This window comes from Emydura macquarii, unplaced genomic scaffold (assembly GCF_026122565.2).
Source record: "Emydura macquarii macquarii isolate MOO-44397 ecotype Brisbane River unplaced genomic scaffold, CSIRO-AGI_Emac_v2 contig_1230, whole genome shotgun sequence".
Lineage (NCBI taxonomy): Eukaryota > Metazoa > Chordata > Testudines > Chelidae > Emydura > Emydura macquarii.
In genome coordinates this window covers 15,457,992-15,485,893 of record NW_027131367.1, presented here as the reverse complement: position 1 = coordinate 15,485,893, position 27,902 = coordinate 15,457,992, and the positions used below count along the sequence as shown (strand labels likewise).

General features: G+C 44.0%; 1 long non-coding RNA gene across 2 annotated transcripts in view; it reads left to right on the top strand.

Annotated features, from left to right (window-relative positions):
- The first annotated feature begins 1,643 nt into the window (after nucleotides 1–1,643).
- LOC137152751 (uncharacterized) overlaps nucleotides 1,644–27,902 on the top strand; it is a 48,218-nt gene continuing 21,959 nt past the window's right edge. Inside the window, exon 1 of one of the 2 annotated variants that reach the window (XR_010919594.1) lies at nucleotides 1,644–1,800. This is a non-coding gene — a long non-coding RNA (uncharacterized lncRNA). Of the gene's footprint in view, nucleotides 1,801–6,429; nucleotides 6,549–27,902 lie in introns of those variants that run through there. The other variant, XR_010919595.1, reaches the window with a different exon arrangement.

Below are 27,902 nucleotides of genomic sequence, written 5' to 3'. Positions count from 1 at the left end.
ATGAAATGAATAGGGTCTCTCACAAGTTATATAGAGTCCTTTCAAATTAATTCAAGCCTTATAAGAAATTAAGATACAATTGTATCTTTTCTATAGTTTGTAAACCAACCTATGGAATTGTATTATGTATGCACTGTTTTGTAGCTGTGTTGGTTCCAGGATATGAGAGAGAGATGGTGGATGAGGTAATATCTTTTATTGGACCAACTTCTATTGGTGAGAGAGACAAGCTTTTGAGCTTACACAGAGCTCTTCTTCAGGTCAAGATTAAGTTAATCACATTGTAGAGGTTTGGTTTAAACTTCCTACAGAAAAGCTTTAATTTTCTATCATTCAATAGGATTTTTCCATTGACATGTATCTTAAAAAAAGTCTTATGTTTACCATCTTTAAAATGATTATGAGATGAAAAATCTGAGTTACTGTTTTTGAGTTACTAGGAGAGCTTCTAGAATCCAAGGCCAACAGACACAAAATTCCAGGCCAAGAGTTGAGACTAATGTTAGTGAATCAAATTTATCATTCAAGTCTGTAGTAGTATCCAATAGGTGAGGGACTCCCTCCATGTGTTGCTCCTTACCCTATAAAATTCACTGCAGGAGGAGTCCATAGTCAATGCTGTGTTTGGATAATTTTATGTCCATTCGGACTCAAATAAGAATAATCAACTTTCATGCTTCAGGGTGGAAGCTGATCACTGCAGTGGTCAGGAATTATACTTTCCTTCCACGTACAGCAACAGTATTATTCAATGGGTTAGATGCATTAAGAGTATTTTTGCCATCTACTGAACATCAGATGTTGGCCAGTACCAGAAGCAGAATATTGGATTTGATGGCCCAGTAGTCTGAGCCAGTCTGGTAAATACTATGATAGAGCTGTTTGTTTTAGTACAAAAGAAGCTGGCCATATGTTCCCATTAAATGGTCTCCTAGCCAAGCCATCCTAGGGAACAATGGTGCTTGTTTGTTGCTAGAAGTAATTATTAGTGTAAATTGATGTTCCAGTATAGCAATAAGTAACTCATAGGGCTACACTGTGTTTCCATGAGCAAAGGAAGGGTCTGGATTGGATTCCTATACCTGCCCAGGGGTTGATCCAAAGCCTCCTTATGTTGACTTTCATGGGCTTTGGATAAGGCCTCTAGAATAAAACAATACAACCACAGTGGGGAGGGGAGTCTGAACTGGATTTCTTGTCTCACATGGAATGGAACTCCAGATATAGACTGCTGAGAGAAGAGGAACTCATCCATGGAAAGAGATCAAGGAATTGCCAAACTCCATCCCTGAGATCCCACTGCTTTTATGTATTATGTAAGAAAGATAAACAAATGCAGAGAATCCACAGCCCTTGGAGTGGTATGAACAGTCTATTGAAATAGAACTTGCTTGTCACCAATCCTGCTTTTGCCCCCATGTCCTAATCCTGACAGTGCTTTAGTTCATAGCAAGCATTAAGGGTGGACAAATCTTTGTGTGAGTGTTTGTACTTGAGAGGAACAGGGCTAAGTAAGACTTCCCTCGGCAGCAAAACTTCCACAGGTGCTTTCCATCACAGCAAGGATTACAGGGAACATGACTGGACACAGCTGGAACAAATTACTCCATCAAGTGGATTGAGGGTCATGAGCCATTTGTTCTCTAGCTTTGGCTGGAACTAAGAACAAGTCCTGCCTTGAGACAGGGAGAGAGGCTGGCTCTGGAGAGAACCCTTTCCTGTGTAGTTAGGAGCAGTCACTCAACTCAACAGTGGGACCTGTTTCCTCAGTGTTTGGGTCTTCGCACCTCACCTGCCATGGTAGGTCTTAAGTTTTACATACAGAGTTTCAGCCTTTCCTTAAGCAAGGAGGGTTGTCCCAAATCTTCCTGCTATTGAGATATATTAAATGCACATAGTGCTTTGCGTGGTTCCTATCTGGAAAAGTGTTTAGTTTTAGATAATAAGCAGACAAAGGAAGAGAAGTGATATAAAAACATGTACATTATATTCTGTAGGAGTGGTATGTGTCTCTTCTGGTTTTAGTTTTTTTTTGGTATGATGTGAAGTGTGTATAAAAGTATAATGATGTATATAATTACACAGCCTGACCTGCATCACCACAACTGATTTTCCTTTACCGTCAGCTTCCAAAATGGAGCTTATGGCTTTTATCTGCTATGCAAACCTGGGCTGGATGTACCATATTCACTACACCCAGTGGGGGTGCTCTCCATAGCAGGCATGGACAAAAAGACCCCTAGTAAAAAGAATTCAATAGGATTGCTCCTGTGTGTATAGTCGGGCACATATGTAAGATATGCATTCTGTGTTAAATGAATAACTGAAGACGATAGGGTGTCTCATTCATTTCCTGCCCAATCACTGTTAATTTTTGTAGCTCAGTCAAAAAGCAATAAAATTTCTCTGGCATGACTTCATCTTTATAACTCTGTGCTGCTTATAGTCCATTACCCTCTAGAAAGTTACATATCTCTCCTCCCCTTCATACTTTCTCCCTTATTTTGCTGTGTATAAAAAGTTGCCTGTGCTTCAGTTAGGTCCCTTCTTGGGGCCTTGGAATGCATTTCTCCTGGCCCCAATAACTTATTTATGTCCACATTTCTTCCTAATTATACAAACCCCTCTCCTTTTTATTACTGGAGAAACCCAGTACAAATATAAAATCAGTTGGACAACCCTCACTGAACTCTTCAGACATTGAAAACAGTTTATATGCTGGCAAAATTGTACACACCAAATATCATCTGAGCTATGAACTTTTTGGGACAAAATAAAGAAAGGAATATTACCCCGATTGTCCATGGTTTATGGTAGAAGGCGGCAACTTCCTGGCATGTTACCAGCCACCACTAGGACTTGTTGTGTTGCTATGCTATGTCCCTTAAGGAAATGTCATACAAGTGGCACAGCAAAACTGAAGGAAAGTCAAAGCTTATTTAGTCTTATCCAATAAAGATCATCAATCCCCACCCCCTTATTAATGGGCCTGCTTTCACCCTGGCATTTCTTCTTGCTGTGATTTATCTGTGAAAGCTACTGTTAGTCTCCTCAGCCCTCACTAGAAGCAGGTGAATTTTGGCCTTGGAAAAACTATCTAGCCTGCCCTCAATTTCTGGCCAGGTACCTAATTAATAAACAAAACCTATCTGATAATGTTGTTTGATCAGCTCCAAAGCTCACCCTGCCACAGGGAGTTGGGTACAGAATGTACTAGATGATTGTGGGTAATAAAATCTAGTCTCCCTGTGAGCAAATGTTTCCTTTAGAACTAAAGGGATTTAGCACAGCTGTTAAAAGACTCAGAGCGTTTTCTATAGCATCTGTTATCTTGCTCTGTCCAGGGTTGTTAACAAGAGCTAAGGGCATGCATCCATTCTGGCCGCTGACCGAGCTTTTTCCCTAGGTGCTGCTGTGTGATAATATCTGTGTGATATGTTATCTGACAGGCTTCTTTATTTATTAGTGGATAAATATGTGATCCCTTACATTCAAACACTTCTCAGTACAAGGCAGTATGGTCCATATTTCCATTCTTGTGCCACCAGCTTGTGATAGTTACAATGGGCTTATGTGATGTGGCACTCCTCCTAATTTGTATTGGGCTAGTGCCTAGACACCCCAGCGCCAGGGTGCTAGGTGCTGTGCAAACACATAACAAAAAGACAGTCCCTGCACCAAAAAGCTTGCAATCTAAATATAAAACACAAGACAAGAAGTAGATATGACCAATAGATGAGGGGGCGTATAAGGTAACCGTGAGATGATTATCTTGTGTTTTCCTAGCCCTGCAGCCTGTGAAGGTGATGTGTAAATGAGGCAATTTCAAAACATATTCTTTACTCCCTCCCCCCACCATTCCTGTTCTGCAAAATGGATGAACCTATTTCCTGCTACAGGCTACCCCCAGTCTCCTAAAATCATGACTCAGACCCCCCAAAATCATGAATTTAAAAAAAAAAAGTGGACATTCTCCTGGCTTTGAAGACTACTGACTTTTTTTTAATGAAAGCTGAGGTTCTGACGTTCTCTCTGGGAGCTGAGGCTTTAACAAACAAACCAAAAATCATGAGAGCTGTGATAAGATTGTGAGAGCTAGCAACACTGCAGGAATCATGCAGCCGCTAGCAACTCCATAATAAGGCTGGGTTTGGGTTTTCCAGTTGAAGCTTGTATTGAACATCTTGCTGCTTTCCTGTACTCTAAGGTTTCTGTTCCAATGCTGAATTCACCTTCCATCGCTAGCCCAACCACTTCTTTCTTATGGGGATCCATCATGCTGTTAGCTGCCCCAGTGTTTCAAGTCAAGCAGAACCTCTTTAGACAAAAGCATATGGCTTCCAATTAGAGCCGATCAACTTTTAGGGCCAATAAAGCTAGTAGCTAGTCACCTGATCTGGTATTTCAAGGTACATTAAGCAGCACATTTCCTCCAAGGTGCTCACTGGTGTTCCAGGCAGGCAACTGCATTAGCAAAATTAACCCTCATGCAAGTGAAGCAGCAGTGTGACTAATAGAAATGACAACAAGTGTGCAATGGGGGGACTGGGAAGCTGTGAACTTAAGGTTTATTTCTCTCTTCCTGTCTCCCCACCCCCAAAATAAACCTAGCAACTGGTGGGGCCTTGACATGCTCCCACACCCCCTTCATCATATTATTATTACTGTAGCATTTAGAGGACCCAATTAAAACCTAGGGGTCTCATTATGCTAAATGTAAGGTGACTGAATCATAAAAGATTAGGGTTGGAATGGACCTCACGAGGTCATCTAGTCCAGTCCCCTGTTAGGACTAACCCCAACTAAATCATCCCAGCCAGGGCTTTGTCAAACCAGGCCTTAAAAACTTCTAAGGATGGAGATTTCACCACCTCCCTAGGTAACCCATTCCAGTGCTTCACCATCCTCCCAGTGAAAAAGATTTTCCTAATATCCAACCTAGACCTCCCTCACTGCAACTTGAGACCATTGCTCCTTGTTCTGTCATCTGCCACCATGGAGAACAGCTTAGCTCCAGCCTCTTTGAAACCCTCCGTCAGGTAGCTGAAAGCTGCTATCAAATAAATCACACCCCCCCCCCCCCACTCTTCTCTTCTGCAGACTAAATAAGCCCAGTTCCCTCAGTCTCCCTTCATACATCTTGTGCCCCAGCCCCTAATCATTTTCGTTGCCTTTGCTGGACTCTTCCTAATTTGTCCACATCCTTTCTGTAGTCGGGGGCCCAAAACTGGACACAGAACTCCAGATGTCCCACAATCCTCCAAAATGTCCCAATTTTTATAGGGACAGTCCCAATATTGGGGGCTTTTTCTTATACAGGTGCCTATTACCCTCCCATCCCCATCTGGATTTTCCACACTTGCTATCTGACCACCCTAGCGAGATGCTGTGCAAACCCTTAGTGAGAGACAGTGCCTGCCCTGAAGAGCTTGCAGTCTATATACATGTGACTGGAGAAAGAAGAGGAAGCAGGCACATGTAGTAGAAGCAGATTGCTCAAGGTGAGACAACGGGCCAGTGCGAGAGCTGGGAATAGAATCCAGGTCTCCTGAGTCCCAGTCCAGTGCTCTAGCCACTAGATTATGCTTGTAGAGTTAAGTTCCAACCTTCAGCTTTAAACAAACCCATGTGAATGCCCCTGGTGTAATTGCAAAGACTGGGCAGGTTTCTGAATTGGGATCAGTTAAAGGCCCATGATGTAAAATTTAGGGTTTTAAAGCACAGCCTGACACTGAAACTGTCTGAGATGGTGCACTGAATTTTGGTTTCATTTGAACCTGAAACCCAGAGTGAAACCCTGGCTGGCGGGCTGCAAATACTTGCAGATGGAAACTGAAAGAAACATTTGCATGGACCTTTTGGGTGAAACAGCCGAGACCAGCGCAGCTCTAATTTCAACTATGGTACTGAGGGAGCCTTCCTAATCCACTCTGCCATCTCTGCTTCACTCGCTGGCTTTGAATGCAACATCTTATATGTGCATTGGGGCCTGACCTGTGCTCAGCACAAATGTGAACGATGATGTGCTTCCACTTGGTGGCTGGAACAGATAATTCAATGCAGCAGCAGGGGATGGAATGAGCAAACCTCAAGTTACCACAAGGAGTAATGGAGTGTAGTCAGGCACCCTGCCATTAACTGCACAATAGGAAATGTGGGCACTATGGGAAATCCGAGGTCGGCAAGCTAATCATCCACCCTCTAAAAATCCCATCTGGCTGGGGATTGGTGTCTGGGGGTTATGAAGGGAGCACTGACGCTGGGGATGAGAGACTCTTAATCACTGTTCGATTCTCTTGGTGGGGAGGGTGGTTCTTGCTGCCTGCAAAGATGGTTAATATTTACTTAACCACTTCCTAGCTAAATGGTACTCCAACACCCCAGGCATCTGGAGTTCTACTGGCACGTCCACACTCCCAAGTGGTATACCAAGTATGTGATGTAGCACTGTGCATACCAAAGAGCATATTCCTAATCTACAGTGCCGAAGGAGTGAGTCTGACATCCAACCCCTGCTGAGCTGCTCTCTATAGCAAGTACATCTCCAGGTAATGCTTAACATCTCCTGCAGCACAGGGGGCCAGAAGCAAAGGGGTTAAATCTGTTCAATTTGTGAGTCTGTTGTTTTGTAGCATGTTGTGAGACAGGAGATGAGCTGTGCTCTGCTAAGGCACTTTCTCTCAATAGGATTTCCTGTCCTCGTTAAATAACGGGAAGGGCCACTGGAAGAAGAGCCAGTAGCAGGTCTGAGAGTCCAGTGCTGATTCTGAAAGACCGATGTGTGCTTTGATTTTGTTGTTCTAATTTATTTATTTTTTGATGGCGTTGTTTCAGAAAGAGAGCACTTGCCATACTGGGAAGAGCCGGGGGCTGGGACTTGCTAAGGATTGTGTGGTACATGAACGCTCAACAGCCATTGGTTTCCAGTGGATTTTGGGTACCTAACCCCCTTTGGCATAGCTGTTGAAGGAACGCTTGTGCCATTCCTGCTAGCACTGTGCTTGGATCTGTCAGAATGATCATTTGGGTAGTGTTATGGGCTGGAATTTCAGCTGAATACCATGGAAATCTCCAGGGACTAAGCTGTATTAGAGGGGAACAGTCTCACTGGCCTCAATTCCCCTGGCAACAATGTGCCCCAGAACAGCGGTTCTCAATCTTTTTTCATTTGCAGACCCCTAAAAAATTCCAAATGGAGATGAGGACTCCTTTGTAAAGTTTGAATGGAGGTGCGACCCCCCTTTGGAAAGCTATTATCTGTATATAGGGTTGAATTCTGTTCAGTCGGTTTTCAGTCTAGTCTTTTGTGGACCCCTAGACATAGTCCATGGACCCTGGGGAGGGGGGGGAGTCCATGGACTACAGGATGAGAACCATTGCCCCAGAACTCTCCACTAGTGCTGGCAGGGGGGATGCTGCAGTGTGTACAGAGCTCAGGTATCTTTAACACTGTCATCTGAGTAAAATTAGGCAACATGGTGGTAAATCCACCTGAGCCCTGCCTGCACAACATCTTCCACTGCTGCGGCATCACTGGACTGAATAGCAAGCATTATATTTGCCAGTCTTTATGCCCCCCTTATCAAAGCAGTTAAAGCCCTGTTGCTTGAGTGCCTTGAAATGCAATCAGATAAAAACAACGAGGAACCTACTCTAGGGAAAAGTTCTGCTCTGGTAGGGGGATGGACCTAATAAGTCTATTCCGTTTTTTATTTCTATTGTCAAGTAGCCATCCTCTAACGTCACTCATGGTCCCAAGCCACCTTTCCAGTGCTGCCTCCCCTGGACTGTGTCTTAAGGAATGTATATCCGTTACATTCCATTTCAAAGCCAGGAAGATGCAGAAGGCTGATTTTTTTTTTCCTAATGTTGTTTCCCTGAAAACAAATATTTGTCACTGGTGTCTGAGAACTTAATGTTACAAATACCCCTTTACTGTGTGATGATGCTCTCTGGCCTGGAGTAATCTGAAATCGACAGCCATGAAGGCCAAATTCCTCTCTGGATTTAAGTCAGTGGCTCGATGGAGTTACAGTTGTAATCTTCATAAGTATGTGCAACTGCAGGAGTTCGTTGCTGTACATCCAACAGCACTGCCTGTACTCCAGTCCCTGTGTCCTTGATCTGCAAAATGAATACCTGCATCATGTGGCATAAATCAGCTTTAATGTAATTACAAAGCCGCCTTATCCTGTTATTGGGGGATCTGATCCCTTAGTTGCCTTTGACTTTAGGCACCATTTTTGCAATCTGTGTAGTCTGTTTTTGGTTTTTTTTAACCTGCCAAAAGGGGCAAGAGTCTTTTGTTAGTTGTCCTGTCCTTAATGGTGGCTTGAAGGCAGTGCCTCCCAATATTTTTAACAAGGGGCTTCCCCAAAAACTTCTCTTACCATTCCCTTCTTAACCTGTTATCTCAAAGCCTTCCTTCTAGCACAATAGTGCTCGTTGGCAACTAGCACCTCCCTTTAAAGTTAATAATACTTGTGAGCAACACTGTTACATATACACATGTGCATTCCCAGTGTTCTGCCCTGTCCTATATAATGCTAGCGGAAAGTGTCTATTTGGAGTACCTCAACTCTTGGGCATTCACCTAGAGACAATAAGAGTTTGGTTTTTGTTGTTGTTCTTTTCCCCTCCCAGTCATGCTCAACATTCTCAACTCCAATTGAACTCACGGGGAGCTCTGCACCTCTGAAAATCACTCCTAAGGTATCTCACGTTACTCATCAAAAACTGAGGTCACTCTTGAAAACTTGACTTGTGTGTGTCTTCCAACTGGCAGACAGAATTACTGTGCTCTGTTTAAATTCTTATTCTATGCCCATCTCTCTGGTATCTGGACACCTTCCAGAGAGAGGTTCTTGCTCAGTGCTGACTCTGAATCTGAATGTGAATAGAAATTCACCTCACAGATGTATATAAAGGTAACCTCCATATGGGTTCTCTATCCATTTGCAATGCTCATCCTAGATCCAGGATGCTTGAGTTTGCAGCAGCAGCAGCTCCTGACCTTGGCTTATATTGCTCATTAACATATCTAAATTGAGGGATAATTCTAAAGTGAAAAGCAGCTGGGTCCTGATGCATCATCCTAAGCACTCTTGACAGCCCCAGCTGGGCAGCTGATGTCTCCGCTTTACAGACTATGCTGGGGGTGTAGCGCAACCGCGGGTCTCACAGACCTGTCAGGACATCTCATTTTTTAAAACATATTATCTGTCCATGAACATTAGGAGTACTCTCGCTCTCAGGCTGCAGTTCAGCCTCTGGGTTATGGTTCTGTCTGAGTTCTTGTATATGTCCAGCTCTGTATTGTCCTTTCCATTTCTGGCTTCATCTAGCACTTGATCCTTTTTCTGTTGCTCCTATTGTTTTTTGTTTTGAAATAAGCAAAATGCTGCTCTAGTACAAGAGAAGAGGAGTGGAATCTGCCAGAAATCACTTTGAGAGGGATATCCTGGGGAGAAAAAGGAGGAGGCAACTGGACAGTATGTTCGGGAGAGAAGAGGACTTAGGGAGACGGGAACTGTGTAACAGGGAGAGAGGAGGAGATGAGGTCCAGGAGAAAATAAGTACATTCAGTGGGGTTAGAGGAACAGAGAAGCAGGGAAGGGAGGGGGGAAAAAATGAAGAGCAGACATAACTAAAGTGACTTCCTTTGTCTCCCATAAGGAAAAGACGACTCTTAGATGAACAGACATAATATATTAATTCTCCCCTAACACTGCTGTTCCATATATGCCATAGCTGTGTCTGCCATAGGCGGCTGGTGTAATCATGAATGGAAGGGGATGTGGAGGCCCATGTGGTTGTGAATAAGGGAGGCATGCCTGAGATGCTGTCTCTGTTGAGATGTGGCCCATGCTGTGGAAAAGTTTGCGAAGCCCTGTGTTAGATAACTTGCTTTTCCTCTGGTCAGATGCTCTTCTAGGCCCCCAATCTAACTTCCATTAGTGCTGATGAGAGGTTTCTTGGTGACTCCAATGGGAGTTGGATCAGACCACTTAGGAAACAGCCTGAGCTGTGCTCAAGCTGGAAGCCAGTGGCTCTGCCCACTACATAGAGCCATGAGTACTCTCATTTGGGAATGAAGACGGAGAAGAAAAGGACAGTTAATGGAACAAAGGAACAATCAGAAGGAGGAGAGAGACCATGAACAAAGCAGAGATGCAGATGGGGAGAGTGGCGAAGGTAGTGGAATGATGGAAGCTAGAAGAGAGGAGCCGGGAAGGAAAAAAACACTCTACAAACACACTCATGTGCCAGTGTATGTCTGAGTCTGAGGGAGCTACTGAAGGTGGCAGCACAAACTGTCCCCTCTACTAGCCCTCCTTGCACAGGGAGCGAACAATTGCAAGCAGCCGCTGTGGGCTGTGTCCCGTCACATCAGATTTCTTTCCATGTGCATGAACAAAGCTCTTCAGTCTCTGTCTTGGGTTTAAAGACTGGGGACAATGTACAGGTTATTTTGTTAAGCTTCCCTCAGCATCTGCTTGAAATAGAAATGACTTGTCAGCTGTAAGATACTGTATATACACCTGCTTAAGAGCCAAACTCTGCTCTCTTTTACAACCAGTGCATCTCCACTGGCTTACAGCAGGGCTGGCATGGGATCTATGCCAGGTCAGAATCAGCTCTGAACCCCCTCAGGTTTAGTCTATCAGTATCTCAGCAAGGATGATAGTTCTGCTTTGGCCACACTGCCCCTGTGATAAGGATGGGCCCCTCCCTACTTCAGTGGAAACTAAACAAATGCAAAGGTGGAGAGTGTAGGTCACTTGAGCTGCTCTGTAGTCAGCTCTCAAAGCAGCAGCCTGTTCTGCCCTTGGGTTTAAACCTTCCTTTATGATAGTTCTGACACTACCTTGGGGCCAATGAGCTTTGCACTTGTAAATGTCAACACTAATGTGAGTGTAGGTGTTGGACCATTGAAAACGCACATGCAGGCCTTTGCACCTACCAAGTGCAGGTGCACACAGTTCTGTGCATTCTCAAGCAGAGAGCCCCCTTGAAAACTTACCCCTCAATGTCCTATGAGGAACTAATTACTAAAGACAATTGGTGTAAGTACATCCCTCTCTCACCAGTGAAGTCAATAATGCAGATGACAGTTATGCTGACACAGATTACTAAATTCATGGCAATTAACTAATTCAGCAAATTTACATCCATTATTTCCCTAAAGCAAAATCCTCACAATTCATTTGCAATTGATTTCCATCAAAACCGCCTACAAACTAACCTAGTTTCACAATAACACAATTTTTTTTCAGCTTCAGTGGTTGGAAGATCACAAAGAAAACATGTTAAACCCAAGGCTGTAGCAGAAAAATAAAGTTCCAGCAAAACAAACCTCTAGGCAACTTTGTAGCTATCAATTTATTTTAAAACTTCAAAGAGCTAAGACATAGCACAGCATATTTCTGCATCTGAAAGGTAACATTACAAAAATGAAGACGAATTTGTCTCCAGCTTCCCTGGCCTGAAAACATTTCTGAATTGAGAGATGAGGCAGGAAAACTACTGTGTGTCAGAAAAATTATGCGTAAGTGTAACTCTTACAGAGTATTCATACCCTGCTGGGCATAGGGAGGCAGATCTTGATGTTCTGCTATTGGGTGAAACTATGCTAGGGTGACCAGACGTCCTGATGTTATTGGGACCATCCCAATATTGTCTTATATAGGACCTTATAATCCCACTCCTCCCTCCCCCATCTTGATTTTTCACACTTGCTATCTGGACACCCTAAACTAAGCTGAAAGGAGCACCTTGCATAACCTGAAAGCTATTTTAAAGGAGTGGCATTGAGTGGTTGAAATGGAAAAGATTTACTCATAGATTCATGCATAGCTTTTCTTCTTGTCTCCTCCTGTTTCTCCAAAAGAATCCATTGTCTAAACTTTGCCATGTCCAGAAGTTGTAACATCCAAAAATTGATTGTAAGCTGGTCTCAGTCTAGTTCCCAGAGAAGAGGTATCCACCAAATCACAACCACCATCATGCGTGGCATTTTTATTGACAATTGCTACAGCAAGGGCAAGAAATTAATGGATGCTGATGCTGAATTCCCTGGAGTGAGAGACATCGGCAGGACACGGTTGGGGAAGCTTGCTCTACTACAGCCTGTTGCTGAATCTATGCTGACTACCCAAACGACTTTTGTCTCCAGAACTTTGAAACTGGCACCATTCACCATCACTAAATTAACTTCAAAAAAGTTTCTTTCAGCTATGGATGTGTGGGGTGTTACTTATGTTTGGTTTTAAGTAGAGTAGTCACCTGTGAACCAAGTAGCTGAGAGTGGAATCCAGCTGGAAGGGATCTTGTTGGAGCCTAGTTTGTTTTTGAGCTGTGTTTGGGTTATTCTTGCAATGATAAAAGCCTCACTCTGCCAGCTCATGTGGGGGGTGGGGGAAAGAGCTAGCACAGATTTTAAATACCTAGAGGCTTCCTTCCCCAGAAGCATTTTCCCTTACATTTGCTATAATTTTGATGAGATTCCAAAGGTATATTCTGACTTTGTATGAGTTGTGACACTTTTTTTTGTTTGCACGAAGTAAACACACCAGTGCAAATTAGCTGTTGCCCTGAGACTGCCTGACTTGCCCTGTGCCATAGGTACAGATTGATTTGAGCATTTGCTATCTGTAGGGTGCGAGTGGACACCTGGTGCCAATTTCTGCTCTCTAGTTAGATAACTGAGATTCACAAACAGAGGCATAATGCACTTTCGGTACAAGTTTCTAAAGATGCCAGTGCAATTCAGCAGCCATTCTGATAACAAATGGGCTGAATGCGTGGATTCTGGCAAATAGAAACTGAGCTCTGTGGCTTCATGACTATAGTCACAAATTCACCCTGTCAAATACATGACCAGCTCTAATCACAGATAAAACTGCCTTTCTCAATCCCCTGGCCCCAGTCCAATGAAGAGACAGTGAGAGATTCTATGTCCCACTCACCCATTCTCCAGTGAAAGAAGGTCACTGCTACTGATGGCTTCCATAAAAATCCCCTTAAGTCTGGGTCAGGGAAAGTGGGGGGGAAGGAGGGGAGAGGAGGAATAATTCACTACAGATTATTGTGATGGTGCTGTATCTGGCATAACATCAGTGACTTTTTTCCTTGCCTGACTTTGCTTCCTTCACAGTAAAGTCCTTAGTAGCTTTCAGTGGAGCTGTATAGTCTAATAGTGTTGCCAATTGCTGATCTCACCAGTACCCCTCCCTGAATTCCTGTTCACAATGTGTTGTTGCGAAGAGACCTCCCTGTTCTGGCCCACACACTTTAACTCAGTCAGTGAAGCCCCCCACTTCACCCTTGTGCCCTCCCCAAGCTCTGCCTCCTGGGCCTCTTCTCAGCTGGGCTTAATGCCCCCAGTTTTAAATGATCTCCAATGAACTTGGTGTAGGAGCTGCAGATAATACTGGTACCCTTTGAGCTATTGAGCCCCATTGCTAGATGCAGTCGAAGTTTGGTTTTTTTAAAATATTTTTTAGGCCAGAAGGGACCATTACAATCATCTACTCTGACTTCCTACATAGCACAGGCCACAGAATTTCATTCAGCGGTTCCTGTATCAAGCCCGTAGGTTCTGATTTGAGCTAGAGCAGCTCTTCTAGAAGGACATCGAATCTTAGTTTTAATGACTTCCAGTGATGGAGAGTACACCATGTCCCTAGGTAAATTGTTCCCTCAGTTAATTACCCTCACTGTTAAAAATGTGCACCCTCGTTTCTAGTTTCAACTTGTCTGTCTTCAGCTGCTAGCCATTGGATTTTGTTGTGTCTTTATCTAATCGATTAAAGAGCCCTCTGCTATCAGAAATCCTCTCCCCATGTGGGTACTCATAGACCTATGATCAAGTAATCTTTGGGAAAAGCTAAATATAGTGAACTTCTTAAACCTCCCATGCAGTGACAAACTTTCCAGGCTTCGAACCATGCTTTTCTGAACTTATTCCGAGGTCTTCATGGAAAACAGCATTGGAAGCTTGTGCCATGAGTGCACAACTATTTCTGGCAGCCAAGGTTCCAAAAAGAAAAGTCAGCATGAAGTACAAGGACAAGGGGTCTGTATGATGGTAAAGAACATGCCATAAGCAGCACCTCTACATCCATGGAAATAGCCAGCTCACTGTTAATTTACTCCATTCTACAGATGGGGAAACTGAGTACATGGAAGTAAAGTGACTTGTCCAAAGACTCATAGTAAAGTCAGTTGCAGAGCCAGGAATAGAGCCTGGATATCTGAGGCTCAGTCTTCAGGTCAAAGCATGGAGCTATCTTTACTGAAGAAAAGTTAGATTTTCATACTATGAACCTTGATAGTCCCTTTAGGAGTTTGAAAGAGAGACAAAACTATATAATCCTATACAGAAAAGAAGATAACATGTATTTCTGACCTAACTCTATGTTGTCTTGAATGGAAAGTGTTTGACTGCCAGTGTGTTAAATGTGTGTGTATTCATGCACATGCATGCCTGAAAATTGCACACTAGCCACTGTGAAGAAGTATACTTCTGCTCTGAAAATCTGTAGTGGGAAGCCAGGCAAGTAGGCTGGAGAAGATCCTGGGCAGAAGCTCTGCAGTGAAGCAGAAACTGAGGCCAGAGTAGCTTAAATGAAAGTAGTACTGGCCTCTGTTTAATATAGTCCTTAGTTCAGTGTTAGAAGAAAGCAATGTTCTGCGATTCTTTACTGTTGTCACATGATGCAATCCCTTAAAGGAAGGGAAGCAATTTAATTCAAACACAGCTTTAAAGCTTTTTTTCTTATTTTTTTCTTAAAAAAAAAAAAAAAAAAAAAAACTCTGGGACCAATCCTGCCTAGTGGAGTTCATTGAGAGTTATCTGGCCTGCCTTCTTCTTCAGAAGAATATTTATTTAACAAGCTCTTGTAATACATCCAGCTTTAGGGCAGATAGAAAGAGATCAAACGTAATGTATTTTAAACCTGACAGTAAGAACAGAGGAACTGTTTGCTGAAAACTCCCTCTTCTCCCATTGGGAAGCCTGTCTTTGGACACACATCGACCACCTTTTTTTTTTTTTTTTTTTTTTTTTTTTTTTCTTCTTCTTGCTAATCACATTAGCAGAGGAACTTGCTTCCATGCTAAGGCTGGGGGTTATTTTAAAGCATTCTACCTCACAAACCTGCATATATGATTCTGTTTATTTGTCTTTGCTTTTTTAATTTTAACCTCCCTTGAAACATCAGAACATCTAAGGAGTGTGTGGTGGGCCAGCTATCCACAGCTCAGCTGCCCGAGGATGAATTAGTCTGTGGTCTCTTCAATCAGAAGGCTTCATTTTTGCCCAAAGTTCATGACTACCTGGTGGGATCAGCAAGGACAGATGGGTGATGCTGATGGTGTCCTATTTTCATAGAAAGCAATTGTCCACACTTCACTGGACAAGTGCAATCATTATGGGCAGCTATTCAGAGGAGGAATGTGACTTAGACTACTAGGGAAAAAAATTAAATGTGTTTATGATCCTGGCATAGACAAGGCAAATTATAGTTTTAACATGTGTTAGCTGGTCAGGGTAAGCCTGGGAGGAAGAGAGAATTAGGGTGCATTGCAACCAGCTAACGTTAAAACTACAACTTGCCTGGTTGATATTAGGATTTTAAAATATGAGAGATAACGTATTAAAAATACATGTTTTTGCTAGTGAAGACAATTCCCTAGTGGCTATATACCGGGGTCCAATTCTTGACCAGGACGCTGGCATACGGTGTGTCCCTGGGCAAACAGCATCTCCTTTCTGTAAAACAGGGATAACACTTTCCTGCTTTCTAGAGTAGTGTGAAGACTAATGTTTATGAAGCATTTTCTGATTGTTGGGGAGAAGGTGCTGTATTAACTAAACATATTTTGCCTGTAACTAGCTGGGGAAGGAGTAGACCCATGATTAATTTCAAAAGTACAACTAACTATAGCCTTCTCTCATTTATTAGTGCTCTCTTAATATTAGTCCATCTAGCAAGCAAAACAAAAATCCTTTTTCAGATGCTTTAAACCACTGACTTCTCAACATCATGGGCAGTGAGTCACTAAAGCAAATGGAGGATCTCCACCCACAGGCTGGCTCCTGAAAAAGAGCACTATTAAAATGGCAAAGTGGTCCCACAACATCCTTTGTGATTCGGGGTCTGTCATTGGCCTGTAACGTCTTAGATCAGCCTGTTGTTTAATGTGTTCAGGAGAGTGGCTGAGAAGATCCATGTTCAGGAAGCTTCAGTAAGGCCATGTGGTCTGGGTTTGACTCTGTCTTATGTGTAAGAGTGTTATTTGTCTGTAGTCATAAAACAAGAAACTTCACTGGCATGATGAGCTATCAACGTGTTGCTCAAGTGTAATCAGCCCCCATTGGCACTGGCCAGTGGATATGGGATAAATCTCCAACACTCAGCAAAGGCCTGTCCTACATAGAGGTGGATCCAACACAAGAAGAATCTGCCCAGGTCAGGGCTTCTCATTGTATTTGGAGGTCTACTTGTCGTTCTTGTCCATTTCCATTGGTCAAGAGGATGCTACATGGTGGGGGTGCTGTTCCTTTCCTTTCTTTCAGGGATACATGCATGACCCCTGACCACCTCCAAGATTCCCTGGCCATGTAGCCTTTGCTAATCTAGGGAATAAGAATGTCCCAAGATGGCTTTGTGATGTGTGCCTCCCACGCAGAGAACTGTACAGAGGTTGTTAACACAGTGGCAACCAGCTCTGAATGAAACCTTGGTATGCCCAAACTCAGGTTCTTTTTAGAGAATAGTCAGTCTTATTTATATTTTTCAAGGATGCAGCATCTTGTCACTTTGTTCTATTCACAAAACTTACTCCTAACTATAAACCAGCCCCACAAAGCAGAAATGACACATTTTGGCAGCTGAGATCTCCAGGGTTAATTTAGCATGAAGACCAAATAACCCTGCGGTGAGTTAACCGGTCACCAAGATGCTGCACTGCTAATCTAAGAAGCCCAGCTCCCTGGTGATGCCTGACTAGGAACAACAACAGCAAGTGTTCCAGATGCTGGATATTGGCGGCTCAGGAGAGACCTGATATCACCAGATGTGTTTGGAGTACTTCTGCCCCTTTCTGTTGTGGAAGTTCAATTTGCCACAGCTTGTATTCTGCTAAACTTGTCGTGTTGCAACCTGCGGGTTTATGTGGAAGTGGTTCATGTGTAGAATACTGTCTCATAGCATCTGATAGATACTGACATCTGCTACTAGCCTCAAATGTACTACCATCCCAGATGGAAGGGGCTTTCAGGGACTAGCATTACATATGAATGAGGAAAACAATATACATGCACAAGTATAGCGCCTGGCCTCTGCAACATCATGAGTGCTAAGTACCGCCTCATGAAAAAGCAGGAGAATAAATGTACACTATTGAGAATGCATTTAGGATGAACACAAACTTCTAAAGCTTCTTTCTATCGTAGTTGTGGACAGTTCGACCTCTCTTATTTAAGGTCAGTTCTTACATATACCTTATAGGCAGCTTGCAGGGGAAAGACCACATCTAACACATCCTATAAAGCAAAAGACTGGCTTTGGCTTAAAAATCATGAGATTCTTAAAGCCCCATCTCCTACGCATCTTAAAAAGACTCCAATTACTGTGAGACTTGTGATAAAATTGTAAGAGTTGGCATCACTTCTCTATGGGAGATTTTGCCTGACTAAGAGCCTTGAGGGTTTTGCCCTAAATTATTAATTCCCTCCTCTTTCGCTTTGGAGCTTACTGGCTTCCATGACAGTCTCCCTGATAGAAGTGCAGAACAGTATATTCAAAGCCTCAAAGACTCCCCTTCTCTCATGGATCCCTTTTGTTTGCTTGGTCAGCTGTTCCAGGCTAGATAACTGTTACTTATGGGGCAGTCACTTTTTCATGCTGACCATACACCTTTCTCTGTTGCTAGATAAAGAGTGATTAAGACCCATGTTTATTTGCTAGAGTTCCAATATGTGCAACTGTGTCTGTCTAGAAATGTCTCTGAACGTATCTTCTCCCAGCCACTGCCTGCCTTACCCGTGGCTGCAGTGCCCACATTAGGCTTCCACAGCGCAATTCAAAGCCCACTGGCTCTCAAATGGACCTTAATGGTACACCAGCAAAATCCCCAGCTAAGCGGAGGCAAGATCAAACATTGCTTGGCTTCTAGCTAATCTGCAACTTAAAAATAAGGGTTGCATAACAGTCCTCAAAAGCAGCTCATTACTTTCTTCCTAGCTTATTTATAGTCACTTGTAGGGCTTCCTATTGATCCCAGACAGTGCTTTGTCTCTTGAAATAGATACATGCACAGTGAAGCTGCTGCAGTTTTGCTGAATTTATCACGCTGCCACAAGAGACTTGAGGTGCGTGATCAAACCACAATAGCTTTATGGAAATTGGAATACTGTAGGCTTTCATTCACTGATCCGTTTTTATCAGACACTCTTTGCACCTTTTTAACTACTGAACACACCTTGTTCTCCCCCAAAGACAAGTGTTTTATATCCTACTGAAGTACTTCTACCTTGGATACAAATCTCATTTGGTATCAGGCTCTTTAAATAGGATCTGTGACTATTTACGCTGACCAGTCCATGTCCCATTTCAGCTACAGAGTCTGCTTATGGTAATGGAGTCCTTTCCCACCATAACTACTGAAAAGAATAAAGCAGCTTATGTGACAGTGCTATTTAATATATATTCTAGTAGTGCCCTGAGGCCCTTATTAAGATTCAGGGCCTCATTCTACTGGACATTGTACAAACACCTTGTCCCTATCCCAAAGAGCCTACAATATGAGAAGATAAAGGACATGCAAAGGTGGAGGAGAGGGGGAAATATCATCAAATATAGACCATTCTGAATAAAGGATGAGCCAGCGTGTTAGCTAGTTTAAATCAGTTTAGGAACATTACCTTCCAACCAGCTACACAAATTTGCACTAACTGAGAATCTGACCTGAAGTGTCAACTGTCAATCTAGCCATTGTTAATTAGCTGGTTTCTTATAGGCCTCACAATAGAGGTGTGTCTTGTAAAGGAATTTGAAGGAGTTGGGGTAGTGGTTTTACAGAATTTTTTTCTTTATGCTGATGCAAATTACTGGGGAACAATTATATTTTTGGATCTAAGATAGTGTTGCTGAAGCAGGCTCTGTTGGCTGGTGCACTCTGGTTTTTGTTTGTGTTTTGCTGAGGAATCTGTGTTCAAATCCATTTTTGGGTAACCAGTGAAAATGTCTGGTGGTTTTTCATCCTAGAAATGGGGCGTGACTTGGCATAATTGGAAGTTTCTGCTCAGGAAAAGCCAATACGTAGAATAAAAGGGGGCTCTGCAGACTGGACTGATATATATTAATTAGCTGAACTATGTGTCCTAGCCCCAGCCCTGTTCCTGCTATGCAATGGATTGGTTCCTTGAATGTATCTCCACAAATATCAGTATTAACTGTCAGTTCAACCTCTTTTACCCACCTGAATTATGCAGATGATGTCATCCTCTTTGGTCAGGATGCAAACAATCTCAAGGATGTACTAGAGAGCTTTTAGCAAAAGGCAGCTGCCCTTGGGCTAAGGGTTTCTTAGGTTTAAAAAAAAAATCCCAAGTGTCAGTGCAGAAGTTGTGATACACAATATCTGTGCTTCTGGACAAACTCTGGAAGTCGTGGATGACTTCATCTAGCATAAACTGTCCTCAGACTGACACAGACAGCCAGACTGTCTTAGCATCCTCAGCCATGAAGAACCTACATAGGGTCTGGAGCCAAAAGAAGATGGAAACAATATACACAGTACAGATTAATCTAATCTGTGTACTTCTGATCCTCTTCTATGGATTTGAAACATGGATGCTGCTTAAACAAGACATCAGGAGGATGGAGGCATTTCATATGCATTGCCAGCAGTGACTACTGGGTATAAGATGGTTTGACTTTATCAGTAAAAGGGATGCATCATTGAGAACTGGCCTTGAGAGGATTGACGTCATCATTGGCCACTGTCGGCTGGCCTCTTTTTTTGGTCACGTTGCCCACCTCAGAGACAGAGTCTTCGCACATCGAGCCCTGAAGATTAGACTTGAAGTCGAGAAGAGACGCTGCCCACACACAACTGGCAGTGGCCACACAGTTGCCCGTCATTAACATAGCTGCACCAGATAAGTAATAACCTTGTGGAGCTCTTAGACCTCTGGAATGAAGCCATGCAGGGTAGGCATGGACACTCTGCACTATGGACTTCCACTCTTTAAGTGTGTTGTTGTGTGGGAACTCCTGGACTGGAAAAGCAAGGAGGGTGTATCAAGTTAGGAAGAGCTAAAACAGAGCTGTGAGTAAGAATCAGTGCCTGGCTCATTTAGGGCCTGACCCAAAGCTCACTGAAGTCAGTGGAAAGACTCCGGTTGCCTTGTTGGCTTTGAATCAAGCACTTAGGCTTTTATTTCCTTAAGAAAGGTAATTGAAATCAACGTGGCATAATGCTAAATGTTGACCTGCAGCCCTGCTTAGCCCTAACAGATTTAATATAGGAATCTAATAAAGGCCTATCAACTGACAAGCACACATCTTTCTCTGACAGTCACTGCAGCCAAAATTGTATGTTTGCTTCCAATAATACCTCGGTTATTGATTGATATTTGTTGTCATCAGAACACAAAAACAGTTTTACTGCAACAGAAACTTTAAATTTAATATCCATTATCTATCCAAGATATTTCTGTAGTAGCATCACCATAAGAGCTAAGCAATGGTCAAGATAGGTTAGATGTGCAAAGTTTTACCATCAGAAGACTTAGTAGTTCTACTCATTGCCTTCGCTTGTTCCAGGTAGCTCTGTCTTTTGGGGCGGGCATGTGTGCACATGTAAATATCCACTTCAGTTCTGTCAGGAAGGTTTTGGTTTAGAAGTCTAAACTGAAGATGGACAGCTTTGGCATAGTCTTCTCCTCAAATAGTTCATGCTAAAGAGGAGTGCCCTTCACCAAGAAATTTATTTCTAGCTTTTGCAAGTTTCATCCTTGTTTTTTGTTATTCCATTGTGTTGGAAAAGTGCAACTGTCTCGGGGGCTGGTGGACGGGCTAATACGTGATGATTGCATGCTGTCTAGGTAGACATGAAACCTCGTCAGTAGACTAGAGAATGCAAGAGCAAATCCCCTTAGACTCTGTGGGAGTTGGAGTCTGAAGATGAACTTCACAGGTCAGACCATCTTTCATATAGGCTGAAGGACACATCCAATCTCCCACGGATCCAATAGCTTTATTGTTATGTAATTAGAAACAGCTTTTTGGGCTGATCACATAACTAATAGATATAGCCCTAGGAAATAACTTGCCCTCTCGCTCTCTGGCAGCTGTAATTTTAACATTCACTGATGATTTACAAGCAGAAACTTTGTTCTCTATGCTCCTTGGATTTCTCTCACCAGATTTTGATTAGTGTTAATGTGCATAGAGCTCTGGGCTTGGTTTTTGGTACAGGATTTCAGTGCTTCTAGTAAATCCGACAAATTGTCCATTATTTATGCAAAGGAGTTACAATAATTCTTGGCATTTTTATGATGTCCTTTATCTGAGAGTCTCGGGACATTCTCAGCCTCACAGCAGCTCTGCAGGACGAGGGAGTGGAGGGCTTGCTATGTCTAGGTTACATGCACAGCGTTTCCAAAATGTGGGACTGTAGTCGGAGTAGTTGTTGGATTGTTTTCAGTTAATCTGCATCTGTTTCATGTACCATGTGCTGGGTAATAAAGTCAAGATGCCATGCTTTTAAATCTAAGGTGACTCTGTTAAGAGAAGTATTTACGGAGATGCTGTAATGGCAGCTACTAGCATTCCAGCCATGTGCACACAGACTGACTTCCTGCTGCCTCCTCCAAACTCTTCCCTTTCCCCCCCAAGTTCCATCCAGGTTGCTACAGCATCCACACTGGCACTAAACCAGTTCAAACTGAGCCCAGTGAATTTTAACCAGCTATTAACCCTGCTGAGAGGCAGTCTGTTCTAACTGGTTCTTAGACCCTTTGTAGCTAGTGCAGGGCAAGTTTGTGTGTTAATGACAATTGTCCTGCCAATGTGCTGAGGACTTTAGCTGGTTTAATTTCTCTATTGTATACAAAGACCTCAATATAGCACAGTGTGTTCATGAGTCTCTTTTGTAATGGGCTGCATCCAAATTAAACACAAAATGGCAGCTACCTCAAGCAGTGTCCTAGAAATTGGAAGGTGCAGTACGCAGAAAATAATCTGTAAATTACACAGCTACATACGTCACTCTGCTGTACGTGGGTCTTCTAGCTGATGATTGCATGCAACATTCTGCCAGAATTTGATCCTATCTTTGTACCTGAGCCTGCAACCCTTTCTTGCATGAATAAGGATTCCTGGCTCAATTCCTTACATTTGTTCTTAATTAGACATTCTTGTCATATTGCAGAGTATTTTCCTTTTCTCTATATATTTGTTTTTCCACAATTCTACAAGATTAAAAAATCTTCAAGGCCAGGGAAGGAAGGGAAGAGAAGGAAAGGAGAGAGAGACAGGCTGAGGATGAATTTATTTCTGCCTAGCATGTAGTAGAGCATTACATATCTTCAAAGAGAATTATTTATTGCAGCTGTTCCAACTCAGTGGACATAAATTAATTCTCACAACAAACACAAATCCTGTAGTTTGGGGGAAGAGGAGGAAGAGTCTTTGAGGGGCAGGGTATCCTGTTCTGCTGGCAGGGGAAAGAGAGGATTTATCACGTTGATGGACTCCCCTTGTCACCATCAACTATTTAAACTATTCCAGGGCACTGCTGTATTCACCCAAAAAATCAGAACATGTGCAAACTCCTTCTTGTCTCTCAGTGGCACTACAAGAGCCTTATATCTCTGTAATGTAATTACCCAGACCTTTTTTGGAACTTCCTTAGAGTTTCTGATTTGGTTTGAGTTTGGGTGATGAGCTGAGAGGAGGGGGTGAGGGTAGCAACTTACTTTGTGTGAACTGGTTCATCCATCCAGCCCCTATTGCAATCCCAGCCCCTCGCATGATGCTTTCAGTGGAGCAGAGGATGGCATTAACCTTGACTGATACTTCTGGAGGCTGCTAGCAGCTTCATTTCTTTTACTTCAGCATCTCTGCTGATTTGCAATTACAGCACTCTAGCATGGTGGGAAATAAGTGGTCTGTCAAGCTGATCCATAGCCAGCTAGGGCTTTATAGGTCAAAACACCTTTTAAATGCTATCAGGAGGCCAACAGGCCACCAGTGCAGATCCAGAGCCCTTGTGTTATTGCTCACAGTGAGATACTCACCTGCTAAGTGGACTGCTGCCTTTTCTGCCAGGTTCAGTTTCCAGGTCGATTTAAATTGTAGTCCCATGTAGGGTACCGTGCGGTAGCTTGCTCTCAGGGTTACAAAGGCCTGGATGAAGGTTGCAAGGCCTGCATCTGAAAGAAACAAGCAGTGTCAACCTCCTAGCTAGAGCAAGATGAGGAAAAGCCTTTTCAGTCACTGCTCCTGTATGATTTTGTGACAGCAGCTGGGTGTCATTAAAGCTCCCTGGATGCCAAACTCTCGTGACAAAGTGCAGGCACACACTTGCAGTTATAGGGGCAGCTATGATTTCTACCATGGCTTTGAGTTGCTCCATCCCTCCCCTACCAACATGATATCTATATCATTGGAATGAGTCCCAGCCAGCTAATCCCCATCCACACAAACGTCAGGAGGTTAGTGGATTAGCGGTGCATCTCCGGACTACATCTCCGTTTGGGGAAATGGAGGACAAAATGTCCCAAATCCATTTTCACTTGTCAGGAAGTGAAGCAAAGGTCCTAGTGGGAAAGGATGGTGCATGAATCCTTCACATCAGTTTGTCACCTAACCTCCATGCTGCCACTTTTGGGAGCATAAAACTAGCTGCTTATGACCATTCTGAAAAGGAAATGAAGCGTCTGGATGTTGACAGGCAGCACAGCAGCGGTTAAGCAGATGTATTCCTTTCTGCCCCATCCCCAGTTCTTCTGGGATTTGGGGCAGCACGAAAGACCAAGCTATCCAGACCAAGCCACTTGAGATCTTCTGTTCCTTCCAAATCCCTCAAGCTCTGAGCTTCTGGGCCTTTGACTCATCAAGTTAGAGTCCAGGAATTCGGCTCGTTGGAAGGAGAGAAATGGATTTTGCTGGGGCAAACTCCAGGCATGCAGCATTACATCTCTTGGACACGTGAGCTCCTAGGGAAAACTGAAAGAAATTCATTTAATTGGACGTGAGGAAAAGCAGCTAATGTGGCAATGACCCTGGCAAACTAGAGAGGGACTAGGGATGCATGTGCTAATAGTGCAGATGAGCATCCCCTGTAGTGTGAACAGAGGCTAACATGATGTAGCCTAATGTTTGTAAAAGGAGGCTCCAGCAGACTACTGGAAGCTAGTTTATGAATTTGCATGTGCCTTTCCCTGGGGCTTGTTCCAGAACACACTGGGGGAGGTGGCAGGGAATATGAAATCATCAATTTAAGGGCCTGGCTGAAAGTCTGACAGAATGAGCGACTGTGGGAAGCCATCCAAGAGGGGGAAGACTGAGCTGAGATTAAAATAACTGGAGGAACAAAAAGTCTTCTCCAGTACAGGGGCAAGAGAGGGGCTGAGAGCTGCTGAGGGGCCAGCAGGATTAGGGTTGGGGGAGAAGGGATTCAGGGTGTAAAGAAACAGCAGGAACCGGAGAGGGCCAGACAAGCGCCATTTGGAGCACAGTGCTAGCTAAGTGGTGACTGTTCAGGATGATCTAGTTCAGTGGTTCCCAGCCCATGGCCTGTGGGGTCTTTCACGGTGGCCTGCGGCTCCCCTCCCGCTGGCTGCACAAGACAGCCGCTGTCGAAGTACCAAAGCGGAGTGCATTGCTGGTGCAGCTCCTTGCTGCAGCCAAGCGGACGGGAGATCAGCGCTCCCCTCCCCCGGGCGGTAGCAGGGAGCACGGCAAAGCGCTTTGCCTGGATCCCTAGGCGCTGGGTCCCTGCTGGAGCCGGAGGGAGGGGAGCACTGATCTCCTGTCCCGTTGGCTGCAGAAGGGAGCCATTGCCTAGTGACTCAAGTGGAGCGCATGGTTTCCCTGCCGCACCCAGGGGGATGGGAAATCCTCCTCGCTGAACTCCATCCCTCCGGCTGCAGTGTGGGAGAGGGAGGAGCTGCTGGCGGAGACTGGTGGCCCTTCAGGGTTGTAAAAATCTTATTTGTGGCCCTCGAGCCAAAAGGGTTAGGAACCCCTGGTCTAGTCTCTGTGGCATACTTAGGTTATATAGGTTAGTAAAGAACAACCTATCCAGGGCAATTATAGGCCCTCTATAAAACCTTTGACTGTTTTCTTCAGTAACCTCTTTTCTTGCCTCTCATCCTTCAGTGTGCTGAAGACCTTAACTAGCCCTTAGCCAAGGAAGAGAAGGGGTCACTGATGCTGTGGATCATCTTAGTCCACCTGTTCATCTGTGTTTCATAGACCCTTCATTGCTAACACCTCATGGGAACAAACCCGCTGCAGTCAGCATGACCTTTTCTTCCAAGGATAATGTCTTCAGCTGGGGGTTCTGCCTAGTCCTGTGTATAGAGCATGAGCTTCCCTAAAGCATCCTCCTAAGCAGCCACTCTTATAGCTCTTGAACACAGAGAAGGGTTACCAGAAATAACCCCTTGCCGACTGGCCCCAGTGCAGCGCGCCTGTGCCCTCCCTCCATATCGCTTTCTGTTGCCATGCTTGGGTTTGGGGACTGGAGGACTTCAGTTTGATTCCCTGTTTTGGTATCTCACCCCCAAACTAGAAGAAGTTGGAAGCGCTACAAGAGGCAGCCTGGTCATCCTTGGGGGCTCTTCAGTCTGAGCAGCAACACCTCCAGCAGCAAGTCCAGTTAGTTAAAACACAGTACTGATGGGCTCAGAAGGGGATCAAATGTGGGCAAAACCATAAGTGGCATGGTGGGGCTTCGCCAGGAGCTCAGATGGATGACCTCTTAGCTGGAGGCAGAGGCAAAGTGGCAAAGTATGTTTATAATCTCTTTTTGTTTTGCTCTCGAATAGCTCTTACCTCTGTGGTGTCTTCGTTCTTCTCACCTCCCTGGTAGCTATATGGGTTGTGCCTGGAAACTCCCGTCTGCTCACAGGTGCCTGGTGAGACAACAGCAAAAATTTGAGCTCAGGGTCTGTGAGGACACGTGGAAAACACCTCTCTCTCTCTCACTCCCTCTCTAACCCAAGACCTAGTTCATGTTGTCAGCCGTTGCAGATGGTGCTACTGAATCACAGAGCTTATTATGGATAGCTGAGTCCCTCTACATCCTGACACTTACCTTCCTGCGTTCTCTCCGCTAAGTTCCACAAGGAGATTTTGCAACAATCTTTGGGGGTTTTTGAAGGACAAATAGATACACAACTCCATTGCCGCTTGGAGCATGCTGGAGGCAGCAGTAGAGTCATGCCAGCGTGTCCTGTTTTATCCTCAGAAGGAAGAGGAACATAGCCAGCTCCTTAAACAGCTTATTAGAGTCTGTGATGAAACTGTCCATCCCATAACAATTCTTTCCTGTTCAAGAACATGGCATTGCTAAAGAGACTTGCAAAAAGAAGGGGTTTGATGGCAGCTAGTGATAGGCTACATGCTGGGATCCATTCTAAGCTAGGGTTTGGAGTATGGGTTGGGTTTAAGCATCAGCTAGGTCTGGAATTTAGGGAACTGTTGTGATAAGAGCTTGACCTCAAATAGCAAAGGTCTGGCCAAATCTGCTTGCTACCCTCTCAAAAGTCTCTCTGGTCTGGATGCAGTGTGTGCAGTGGGTAAGGTACTGTATTTGGAGTTAGGAGAGAGATGTTCTATTCCCAGCCCTGCCACTGACTTGCTGTGATATCTTGGCCAAGTCACTTAAAGTCTGTGCTTTTTTTCCCTATCTGTGAAATGATCTAATAAAACATACCCTCCTTTTGTTCAGGGTTTTGTGGTTCTTTGAGGAAAAGGGATCTATGAGCACTCTGTACTTTTTATTGTATGGAAGTCTTATGAGATCAGCTGTTTATGTAAGATTTCTGCCATCCTGGATCATTTAAAACTGGGGGCATTAAGCCCAGCTGAGAAGAGAATTGGGCCCCAGATAGGGAAAAGACGACCCTACTATGCCTGATCCTAAATCAAAATCAAAGCTGTCTGGATGACAGTGTGCGTGGGGTGCTGAACTGGGATTAAGGCGACCTAGACTCTATTCCTGCCTTTCTAGGTAACCTTGGCTCAACTCACATACTCGTATTGTGCCTCAATTCTCTATCTGTAAAATATGGAGTGTGAATTCTTCAGAGTAGGGATGATCTCTTAGTATATGTCTGCACAGCCTCTAGCACAGTGGGGCCCTGAGCCTCTAGAAGTTCAAGATATAACGGGGTTAAAAAAAGAACTAAAGTTCATGGAGGATGGGTCCATCAATGGCTATTAGCCAGGGGCTGTGAATGGCCAATGGCATGGATCCCTGGATGATTACCTGTTCTATTCAGTTCCTCTGACGCACCTGGCATTGGCCACTGTCTGAAGACAGGATACTGGGCTAGATAGTCTGATCTGACCCAGTATGGCTTTTCTTATGTTCTTTAGGCACTAGTGTAATGAAAATATTAATAATGACCTTGAGGACTTAAGTACAATAGATAGAATTATCTGGTCCCCCATTACCTTAGTATCTTCACACCTCACAGTTTGTAATGGCTTTATCCTCACACCGCCACTGGAAGGTAGGCCAATGAGAAACTGAGGCACAGAGAAGATAAATGACTTGCCTGAGAGTGGGGAACTGAACGCCGATGTCCCACAACCTAAGCTAACACCCCAACCACTGGACCATCTTTCCTTTCAGATTGGAGCCCCTCTCCT